The sequence below is a fragment of the Nycticebus coucang genome, unplaced genomic scaffold (assembly GCF_027406575.1).
Source record: "Nycticebus coucang isolate mNycCou1 unplaced genomic scaffold, mNycCou1.pri scaffold_43, whole genome shotgun sequence".
Lineage (NCBI taxonomy): Eukaryota > Metazoa > Chordata > Mammalia > Primates > Lorisidae > Nycticebus > Nycticebus coucang.
This window is the reverse complement of record NW_026515577.1, coordinates 1,109,979-1,121,604: the sequence shown is the minus strand read 5'-3', so window position 1 is coordinate 1,121,604 and position 11,626 is coordinate 1,109,979. Positions and strand designations below refer to the sequence as shown.

The 11,626-nt window shown below is 41.7% G+C and overlaps 1 non-coding gene across 1 annotated transcript; it reads left to right on the top strand.

Moving 5' to 3' along the window:
* Positions 1–3,713: 3,713 nt before the first annotated feature.
* LOC128579292 (U6 spliceosomal RNA) lies at positions 3,714–3,820 on the top strand. Its single transcript, XR_008378118.1, has one exon. It is a non-coding gene; the product is annotated as a U6 spliceosomal RNA (small nuclear RNA).
* The last annotated feature ends 7,806 nt before the right edge of the window (positions 3,821–11,626 follow it).

Here is an 11,626-nt window from a genome sequence, read left to right as displayed (position 1 = left end):
GAAGCAAGGGATCCGAGGGTCAAAGTGACCAGCTGTGTAACCTGGCTGGGTCACCAGTGTTCAGAATATAGTTTCTAAGGGAAGTTAATAAACCCAAGATAGAAAAAAAAGTAACCAAACAGTCCAAGGTGGATCTTATCAACCCAGTAGAACAGTCTGTAGGCTATGGTAATGTTTTTATTCTTCTGGTAAATAGTAGTGATGTGATTTGAGGGGCAGGAGGACCCCTAATAAGGTGTGGGATTGAGATGAAGATAAGACCACCAAGGAAAAAGAGCTGGTCTCTTTTTAGGGCATTGGCTAGACATGAGGTCAGTAAGTTAGGGCTCAGGGTCCAGCTGTAGTCCTGGCAGATACCTGGAGAACAAATCTGAAACTGAGTCAAGAAGTGAGCAGTCAGAGTTGGTGGTGTGAGAAAGGAAGCTGGCAGCTGGCCCTGATCTAGAGGGGAGTTAGGGGAGATCAGGGGATGGAGACTGGGCAGGCCACTGCAGTCAGTACTTAGTGCAGTGTTACACATTCTTGGTAGAAATATTTAGATTTTAATACATGGCATCTTTTTAAAAATAGGGAGAGTATTGGGCATCTTTAGGTGCCTAGGGAGAGTATTTGATGATTCCAAAGGGAGGGAGACATGGAGGGCCCAGTGCTGCAGGGGCAGGGCGGATGAATGCCTTCCAAAGCACAGAGTAGGGCAGCCACCCCTAGGAGGAAGAAGGGGACAGCGCCACACGTAGAGGTGAGTTTGTGCTTGGAAGGCGCTTTCCCTTTCTAAATGGACACTGAGATTGCCGCTTGAGGAAGAGAGGAATGATGGGAACTCTGACAAGGCTGGTGGTGTGGGACTGCTGCTGACAGACAGGAGGGGAGGGAGGTGCCTGGGAACGTGAAGAGGAGCTGCCTGGTGTGACTGAGGACTGCACCAGGGCCAGTCCCGTGTGACTCTCCAGCCGAGCACCTAAGCCCTAGGGTAGCAATGGAGAACTGGTGCAGGTAGGATGGAAGACAAGAGGAGGAGAGAGTGAGCTCAGAGGTGTGAGAGTGATTGAAATGATGGCTCTATGGGACCAGATCAAGGATGCAGTGAGGTGCAGTCAGCAGGGATGGGGAGACAGGGGACTTCTGTGCAGAACACAGAGCTTTGGCCTGAGTGCTTAAGATGTTGGTAGGGGAACAGTGGGGACAGAGACCAGGTGTGGCTTTGGGAGTCAAGGTCATTCTAGGACTAGGAAAGCCAGGAATTTTGAAGTCATTGGGAATGACCATGGGTGACATTAGAGTCCTCAGCAATTCCTGACTCTCCTGTCCTAGTCACGATCAGTTTAATTCTTCTCCAGAGATTCTTCTAAAGCTACGAGCACCTCAGGGAAGATGCAAGAATTTTTTAAAAAATGCCGAATGGGCCTGGAATCCTAGTATGCTGGGAGGCCAAGGCAGGTGGATCGCTTGAGCTCAGGAGTTAGACCCCAGCCTGAGCAAGAGCGAGACTTTGTCTCTAAAACAACTAGCTGGGCATTGTGGCAGGCATTTGTAGTCCAAGTGCTTGGGAGGCCAGGAGTTTGAGGTTTCTGTGAGCTATGACACCGCATCGCTCTACCTAGGGCGACTGTGTGAGTGAGACTTTGTCTCAAAAAAAAAAAAGAAAAAAAAAGCCTAATGATAATTAGTGAAGGAGTTTGGGGCTTAGAGAGTCCTAACTGATCAAAGGAAAAGAGGAGGTAAGTAAAAAGTTCAGATAATAGTAAATGTAAAGAATTTATATTTAGCAGGGTGTGGCAGCCTCAGCTACTTGGGAGGCTGACGCAGGATGATCCCTTGAGGTCTGGAGTTTGAGGTCAGCCCTTCAGGTAACATAGTAAAACCTCCATCCTCCAGAGTTGGAGGTTGCTGTGAGCTGTGATGCCACGTACTCTACCAAGGGCGACATAGTGAGACTCTGGCTCTATAAAAATAAACAAAAAAAAAAAAATTTAAGGAAATGAATAAGATTAATTTTTTTAAAAAAATGTAAACTTGATTGAAATTCAAGAAGCAATTTGAGAATAAGAAACTTTTGGAAGAAGAAAAAGAGATGGTTTGTGGAAGCAAACTAATTAGAGAGTTAAATGCTAAATGTTAAAATGACCTAAGAGATGTACAAATATTGCTGGTAGGTATATACAAAGAGAGAAGGGTTCCTATAAGCAAGTAGGAGTAACATCTGTAAAATGTGAAGTAATATGAGTGTAGTAATTCCTTTGTGACTTCATTTCTTTTCTTTTTTCTTTTTTTTTTAAAGACAGTCTCACTATGTCACCCTCAGCATAGTGCTGTGTTATCACAGCTCACAGCAACCTCCAACTCCTGGGCTTAAGCAATTCTCTTGCCTCAGCCTCCCAAGTAGCTGTGACTACAGGCGTCCACCACAACGCCCAGCTATTTTTTTGTTGCAGTTATCATTATTGTTTAGCTGGCCTGGGCTAGGTTTGTACCTGCCAGCCTTGGTGTTGTGACTGATGCCGTAACCACTGTGCTATGGGTACGGAGCCTGTGACTTCATTTCTGATAGTCACTTTCTAGATATTTCTAAGGGAATAATAATTCTCAGTTTCCATCTGATGACATTACTTTGATTTTGCCTCAAAGACCTACAGTTAATTCACTGATTTATTTTAACCTACAGGGAGATCACAGTTATTTCAGAAAACTAAAATTGTTAAATATTTTGAAAATCGTACAATCAAATGAAAATCTTTGCAAGCTTTACTTCCTTACATCACATTAGCTCTTCACACACTGCTCAGAATGAAGCTAATTGGCTTTTTCTTTTAATATAGTATGTTTGTATTTGAAGTTGGAAACGAGTTTAGAAGTTCCAGATATTTCTGTTGTGGGCTTTAGTTATGAACATAACTTAGAAGGTAAGCATTCTTTTTTATAATTTTATTACTCATATGTTTTAGATTCTTTTTTAAGGAGTAGTTCAGGAAGGAGGTCAGTAGGCACCCTTGCTTCTCCAGTTTGTTGGGAGTTGTCTACATTAGTGATCTAAGTTGGTGTCATTGGAGGTGGGGCTGATTCTCCACGGGCGAGAAGGGAAGTGGGGCTTTGAACATGGACGGGGTTGAGAAGGTCACGGTGACAGCTCAACTCTAGTTCTCTGCTACAGAGGAGCAACCTTGTATAACTTAATGTGCATCCTGTGAATCATCCTTCCTTGCTTCAGATGTTCAGGGAAACATGGCTTGGGTACTTTACCCTGCATTGTTTTGCTTCTAAAGCTGTGTCTTTCAACTGGTAATTATGCAGTTGACCACACAGCACAGAAATACTCCCTGCATGTAGCACTCATCAATAATTATTGACTACCTCTTGTGGATATTTATATTATAATTATCCAAAAAAATTAAAATTAATTAATATTTTGCCCATAACTCTTTTATGGGAACAAGAGTTTTCTCAGTTTGTGTCAGTGGTTAGCTAGTTTTAAACATTGCTTGTAATTCGGTGTTAATAAAGTTTCATTCAAATACCAGTCTTGTTCTCACTCTGTGGGTGAGTTGAACTGAAGACATCAGGAGGGATGTTTTTCTCTTTCTAGTCAGCCCTCAAATACAGCTTACTATAGATGTTTCTGATTTAAGCTGAATTTTGTCCCATGATACACTTTGGTATTAAGATTACTAAATTTACCTGGCCTGAGGTCCTTCCTGTCCTCATCAGCTTGAAATCTCGTGCTCGCTTTGGCAGCACATATACTAAAATTGGAATGATACAGAGAAGATTAGCATGGCCCCTGCGCAAGGATGACACGCAAATTCGTGAAGCGTTCCATATTTTTTATATGAAAAAAAAAAGAACTCTCTAGGTGACACTAGTTCTTTTTTCCCTGTCACATTCCCTTTTTCTCAAGTCCCTCCTCTCCTTTTGCCCTCAGGCCTTGGTGTCCTTATTTTCTTCTGTGGTCCTGGCACCTTCAGTCCTCCAGCGGACTAGACGTCTCTCCCAGAGAAGATGGAGAGAGCAACAGATCTCTGCTAACCTGAAAACATTCCTACTTGATTTGTGCCCTTTCTTTCTGGCAGTATTTCTGTTGTCGGTATGATCTACACGTACGTGTCTCTGTTTCCTCATTCGGCTTTCCTTGTATCCCCGCCGTAATCTTTCATGTGTGACACAGCCTTCTCAGTTGCTAAGTACATTAGCTTTTCTTAGCATTCATGTTCCTTCACTTCTCCACAGGGTTTGGCAGTGGCTCATTTCTTCCTTCTGACATTCTTTTTTTTTTTTATTGTTGGGGATTCATTGAGGGTACAATAAGCCAGGTTACACTAATTGCAATTGTTAGGTAAAGTCCCTCTTGCAATCATGTCTTGCCCCCATAAAGTGTGACACACACCAAGGCCCCACCACCCTCCCTCCGTCCCTCTTTCTGCTTCGCCCCCATAACCTTAATTATCATTAATTGTCCTCATATCAGAATTGAGTACATAGGATTCATGCTTCTCCATTCTTGTGATGCTTTACTAAGAGTAATGTCTTCCACTTCCATCCAGGTTAATACGAAGGATGTAAAGTCTCCATTTTTTTTAATGGCTGAATAGTATTCCATGGTATACATATACCACAGCTTGTTAATCCATTCCTGGGTTGGTGGGCATTTAGGCTGTTTCCACATTTTGGCGATTGTAAATTGAGCTGCAATAAACAGTCTAGTACAAGTGTCCTTATGATAAAAGGATTTGTTTCTTTCTGGGTAGATGCCCAGTAATGGGATTGCAGGATCAAATGGGAGGTCTAGCTTGAGTGCTTTGAGGTTTCTCCATACTTCCTTCCAGAAAGGTTGTACTAGTTTGCAGTCCCACCAGCAGTGTAAAAGTGTTCCCTTCTCTCCACATCCATGCCAGCATCTGCAGTTTTTGAGATTTTGTGATGTGGGCCATTCTCACTGGGGTTAGAAGATATCTCAGGGTTGTTTTGATTTGCATTTCTCTAATATATAGAGATGATGAACATTTTTTCATGTGTTTGTTAGCCATTCGTCTGTCATCTTTAGAGAAAGTTCTATTCATGTAGAAATTTCTTTTCTTTTTCTTTTCTTTTTTTTTTTTTTTTTGTGATTTTTGGCCGGGGCTGGGTTTGAACGCACCACCTCTGGCATATGGGACTGGCGCCCTACTCCTTGAGCCACAGGCGCTGCCCCCTTCTGACATTCTTTAATGATCCCCATTCTCCCCCAATCTTTTTGATCGTGCTTTCTCTTTCTTCAAGAGTCCTTTTTCTGGAGTGGCACCTGTGGCTCAAGGCGGTGAGGTACTGGCCCATATGCCGGAGGTGGTAGGTTCAAACCCAGCCCTGGCCAAAAACTGCAAAAAAAAAAAAAAGAGTCCTTTTTCTCAGCTCAGCGCCTGTAGCTCATTGGTTAGGGCGCCAGCCACATGCACCAGGACTGGTGGGTTTGAACTAGCCAGGGCCTGCTAAGCAACAAAGACAACAATAACAAAAAATAGGGTGGTGCCTGTGCCTCAGTGGGTGGGGTACCAGCCCCATATACTGAGGGTGACAGGTTCAAACCCGGCCCCAGCCGAACTGCAACTAAAAAAAAGCTGGGCGTTGTGGCGGGCGCCTGTAGTCCCAGCTACTTGGGAGGCTGAGGCAAGAGAATCGCCTAAGCCCAGGAACTGGAGGTTGCTGTGAGCCTTGATGCCACAGCACTCTACTGAGGGCAACAAAGTGAGATTCTGTCTCTACAAAAAACAAAAATAACAAAAAAATAGGCCAGGCATGGTGGCTCACGCCTGTAGTCCCAGCACTGTGGGAGGCCGAGGCAGGTGGTTTGCCTGAGCTCAGATGAGCAGCAGTGAGCCAGAGTTAGAACCCGTCTCTACTAATATCAAAAACAGTAGGACAGAGCATTGCCAGAGGAAGAAGAAAATGAACAAAAAAAAAGAGTACTTCAAATGAAGAAGAATGAACAAGCAAGCAGAAATTAAAAATAAAAAAATAAAATAAAAATAACAAAGCCAGGTGCTACAGTGGGTGCCTGTAGTCCCAGCTACTCAGGAGGCTGAAGCAAGAGAATCGCTTCAGCCCAAGAGTTCGATGGAGGTTGCTGTGAGCTGTGACACCACAGCACTCTACTGAGGGCGACATAGTGAGACTCTGTCTCAAAAAAAAAAAAGTTCTTTGATGTTATCCTTATCCCAATTTTTAGTTCTCACTCTTTTCGTTTTTTTGATACAGAGTTTCACTGTGTCGCCCTTGGTAGAGTGCTGTGGTGTCACAGCTCACAGCAACCTCAAACTCTTGGGCTCAAGTGATTCTCTTGCCTCAGTCTCCCATGTAGCTGGGACTACAGGCGCCCACCACAATGCCTGGCTATTTTTAGAGATTAGGTCTCATTCTGGCTCAGGCTGGTATTGAACTCCTGAGCTCAGGCAGTCCACCCACCTCTGCCTCCCAAGTGCTAGGATTACAAGTCCTCACTTGTATTTTCCTCCTGGAGTCTCTTCCTCCAAGAGTTGAGTCTCCACTTCATTTTCTCTAAACATGGCCTTCCAAGTCAGCATTCCCAGACCCATGCCCCTTGCTGAGCATTAAGCTTGTGTCTTCTGCTGGCTGATGGATGTCATCTCCTAAATAAGCCACTATCACTTTAGACCCAACATGTGCATATGTGTGTATTTGTTAGTGTAAACAAAGTATAGAAAAAATTGCAAAATACAGTAGAACCTCTGTAAGTTGATCACTGAAGGGACTGTAACAAGCTGGTCGATGTGCCCATATGGTCAACATAAGGAACTGGGCCTGCTCTGCTGACATGTACATGTGCATGTCTGGTCTGCCCTTATAGACACTGGACTAAAATAACTGATGTACAGGAAGAATTGTGGTGCCAATGACATTGCTAATAAATTCCTCCAGGTGGTTTTAGGAGATGAGGCTTTTCATAGCATTCTATTTAGATTGGGGTGCCCATAGCTCACTGGTTAGAGTGCCGGCCACATGCTCTGGGTTTGAACACAGCCCAGGCCTGCTAAACAAAAAACAATAGCCAGGTGTTGTGGCAGGGGCCTACAGTCCCAGCTATTAAGGAGGCTGAGGCGAGAGAATTGCTTGAGCCCAAGAGTTTGAGGTTGCTGTGAGCTATGATACTATAGCACTCTACTGAGGACAACAAAGTGAAACTCTGTCTCAAAAAAAAGCCTTCTATTTAGATAGACATGATATTATATAGCAGTAGGCTGACGTTCAGTGGCTGTGCTTTTGTTGTGTGAAGGGCTATCTTATTTCACAACTATATTCCTGCTTCTGTGATATATAGACTAGGATATATATATACACCCATACATACATAATACAAACATACATATACACACATGCCAAAGAGAGATGTTTTAGGGTTTATTGGACCAGAGGCATTTGCCAAAGGAATCTTTTCGTAATAGGTCTGAGGCACGATGAATGTAACTATGGAGTCACTGCTACTATACAAGAAATGTCTGGAATGTATCCAACCATTATTAATAGTGTTTTTCATATTATGTGGCAAAATACATTACGAACGGCACTTATATTTTTTTCCTCCAGTGCCCTCAAGCTGTTGGCTAAAATTTCTATTTTTTTTTAATTGAATATTCCCGTGTAAATGACTGAACGAAGGATACATCAAAAGCCAGGTGGGGGTGCAAAGTAAGAAAAGGCTGGGGCTGTGCAGACCTGTAATCTCTGAGCAGTGGAGGTGGGAGCTTCCCTTGAGCTCAGGACTTCAAGACCAGCCTGACTGAGCAAGAGCAAGACCCCATCGCTACTAAAAATAGAAAAACTAGCCAGGCATTGTGGCATGTGCCTTTAGTCCCAGCTACTTGGGAGGCTGGTACAGGAGTATCGCTTTGATGCAGGAATTTCAGGTTGCCATGAGCTGGCCTGATGCCACGGCACTCTAGCCTTGGCAGCAGAGTAAGATTCTGTCTCAAAAAAGAAAGAAAAAGGAATTATAAAAGAAACTAAACCAACAAAGTCTAGGAAAATAAAAGTAGATAGTCAAAGAGGTGCCATCAATAGAAGTCACTGAAAAAACATGTTAAACAAAATAAGCAGCTTATACCATGAAAGAATAAAGGAGGCTGAAATCCCCCTTTGAAATGTGGAACAGCTCTTTCCACTACTCTTAATCCTTCTTTAATCCATGTATTCCTCTCTTTGTCATTTGCCCTAAATTACTGAAACCAAATACTTGACCGGAGACAGCTAAAGTGAACTAATCCTTTTTAGTTTGAGGTTAAACTAAGATAAGGCTGGTACGTTTAGCAGTGTTTCATGGACAAGTCTTTGAAAATGTTTGCGGTTCAGTTAATAGCTGAATTTATTTTTAATATGCATAGTGACATAGTCTTACTCCAATAAAAGTTAAGCTCTTTGAGGCGGCGCCCATAGCTCAGTGGGTAGGGCGCTGGCCACATGCATCCAAGCTGGAGGGTTCAAACCGGGGCCAGGCCAGCTAAACAACAATGACAACTGCAACTACAACAAAAAAAATAGCCAGGTGTTGTGGCAGGCACCTGTAGTCCTTGGGAGGCTGAGTAAGAGAATCGCTTAAGCCCAAGAGATTGAAGTTGCTATGAGGTGTGACACCATGGCACTCTACCCAGGGTTACAGAGTGAGAGTCTGTCTCAAAAAAAATAAAAGTTAAGTTCTCTGAATAAGCATGACTAAAAAAGTGTTCCTTTTGATCCATTAGGAATAAAACTCACTATTCAGACACATGACTAAAATGTTTTATCTTATATATAATTTCCAGCATTTCTAATGTTTAAATATGCCAGCAAGATCATTTGATGTTTAATATTCAAAAAAATGTGGAACAGTATTAGAAAATCATTAAAATTATGGTTTGCGGCTAAGGCGCCAGCCACATACACCTGAGCTATTGGGTTGGAATCCAGCCCTGGCCCGCCAAACAATGACGGCTGCAACCAAAAAAAATAGCCGAGTGTTGTGGCAAGCGCCTGTAACCCAGCTACTTGGGAAGCAGAGACAGGAGAATAGCTTGAGCCCAGGAGTAGAGGTTGCTGTGAGCTGTGATGCCACAGTACTCTACTCAGGGCAACAGCTTTGAAGCTTTGTCTCAAAAAAAAAAAAAAAATCACGGTTTACTTTTGCTAGAAGGTGACTGCATCTATAACAAAAGGGATAATAGGAAGTCTTCACGTGGCCACGGTTCTTTTGTTAATTCCATAAGAACTGTTTTCTAAGACTGTTTCAATAATAGATTCATGATAAGAATATGGGCAGTGCCTGTGGCTCAAAGGAGTGGGGCGCCAGCCCCATATGCTGGTGGTGGTGGGTTCAAACCCAGCCCCGGCCAAAAACTGCCAAAAAAAAGAAATATCATAGTAACAGTTGGCACTTTGACTGCATATCTTTTGAGATTTGCTGGCAAAAAAAGCATAAAAGTAATACACTACAGACTTGGAGTGCTATTTCTCAACTTAAAAGTACTTATCTAACCAACTCAATATGGAGTGTTTATCACACATGTACCACACTTGTGTTCAACACCAATTAAAAATATTATTCATTCTTCAGTGTGGCAATTAAATATTTTTAATTTTTATGTTTTCTTTATTTTCATAATACCTCTTTAATCATCTTTTTTCTTCTTCATAAAAAATGTCCCGAGAGATACAACAATCTAAGGTCTCTATAGATTATCGGATTGTAAAATTCCCCCACAATTATGTTCATTTATGTATCTTATAGATGATCTCTTTATGTATTATGTACTTCACAACTGCGAATTTAAGAGTTTTGTGCTCTACCTACTGAGTTAGCTGGTCAACTTTAAATTCCAGTTTTAAATTTCCACTCTAAACAAAATTCTCTGGCTGCCATCCATGTATCTGCCTTCATTCCACATCTTTAAGAAATGTGATATCTTGCACATTTTAAAACTGTTCCCATTGTTTTAGTAAAATTTGGCTATCAGTCTTTATGGATTAATTAATTAAATCGTTTTAATTTGTTTCTTTGTTCTGGTGGTGGTGGTGGTGGTTTTTGCTTTTTTGAGATGAAGTTTCACTCTGTTGTCCAGGCTAGAATGCCATGGTGTCAGCTTAGCTCACAGCAACCTCAAACTCCTGGGCTTAAGCAATCCTCTTGCCTTAGCCTCCTGAGTAGCTGGGACTATAGGTGCCTGCCATGATGCCCAGCTCATTTTTCTATTTTTTGTAGAGGTGGGGTCTTTCTCTTGCTCAGGCTGGTCTCCAAACCCTGAACTCAAGCAGTCCTCCCTCCTCAGTCTCCCAGAGTGCTGGGATTACAGGTGAAAGCCTCTGCAGCTGGTCCCTTTCAATTTTTGATTCCCACTGTATTGAGTCCGCAAATCACCTAAAAATTATAATCCTACATTCACACATCTATGGTCAGATGGATATTGATAATTTGCCACTCCATAAATTTTTATGGACAGAAAATAAATTTTAAATGGCCAATCACGGTGTAGATCTCCTAAATTTTGATCCTTTTAGAAACAAACTTATCCCCTTTGCTCGTGATAGTTCTGAAGTTAAGTTCTATTAGTTAAGAATCCCTAACACACATACGATCTGTTTCCACTAATACACTTAAAAACTGTTCAGGAGTGTCATTTCTTCATGGAAGAGAAATTCATCTGTTTATATATAAACACAAAAGTGCTTACACAAAAATGTAAACACAAAAATGTAAACACAAAAGTGACTGATTAATTAAATGTTACTCTATGGAATGGTATATTGAGAAACTCAGCTACATCAACTCTGGAGTTCCCCAAATATTAAGATAGTAAATCAAATAATAGTATATATCCCTAACACACATTCAATCTATTTTCACTAATACACTTACAAACTGTTCAGGAGTGTCATTTCTTCGTGGAAGAGAAATTTATCTGTTTATATATATAAACATAAAACATTATTCCTTTGCTAATGGAGATTTCTGAATTATATCAGAAATGACCAGTTAAAGAATGCACGTAAGGCAGATATAGTCAAGGCAAAGGCTTTTACCTGCATTATTATTCTCTATGAATATTGTGATCTTCTGACACTTCCACATAGCATATTTTTCTTTTTCTTTTCTTTTCTTTCTTTCTTTTTTTTTGTTTTTGTTTTTTTGAGACAGAGTCTTACTATGTCTCCCTCAGTAGAGGGCCGTGGAGTCAGAGCTCACAGCAACCCCAAACTCTTGGGCTAAAGCAATTCTCTTGCCTCAGCCTCCAAGCGGCTGGGACTACAGGCGCCCACCACAACACCTGGCTACTTTTTTTTGTTGCTGTTGTTGTCGTCGACGTTTAGCAGACCCAGGCTAGGTTTGAACCCACGAGCTCTAGTGCATGTGGCTGGCACCCTAGCCACTGAGCTACAGGCATCGAGCCCTACATAGTATATTTTTCTGATTATGTAATACATAGGATAATGTAGTAACAGGAAAACAACACCAATAATTCTCATTCCAGCTCTTCCACTTTCTAATTTGCCTCAACTGTAAAATTGTGATAATTTATTTCAGAAACATTTTAAGGACCAAAATGAAATAATATATTGAATTTTATGTTAATGTACTATGTCAACTATAAAATATCATTCTTTTGATACTGTGATT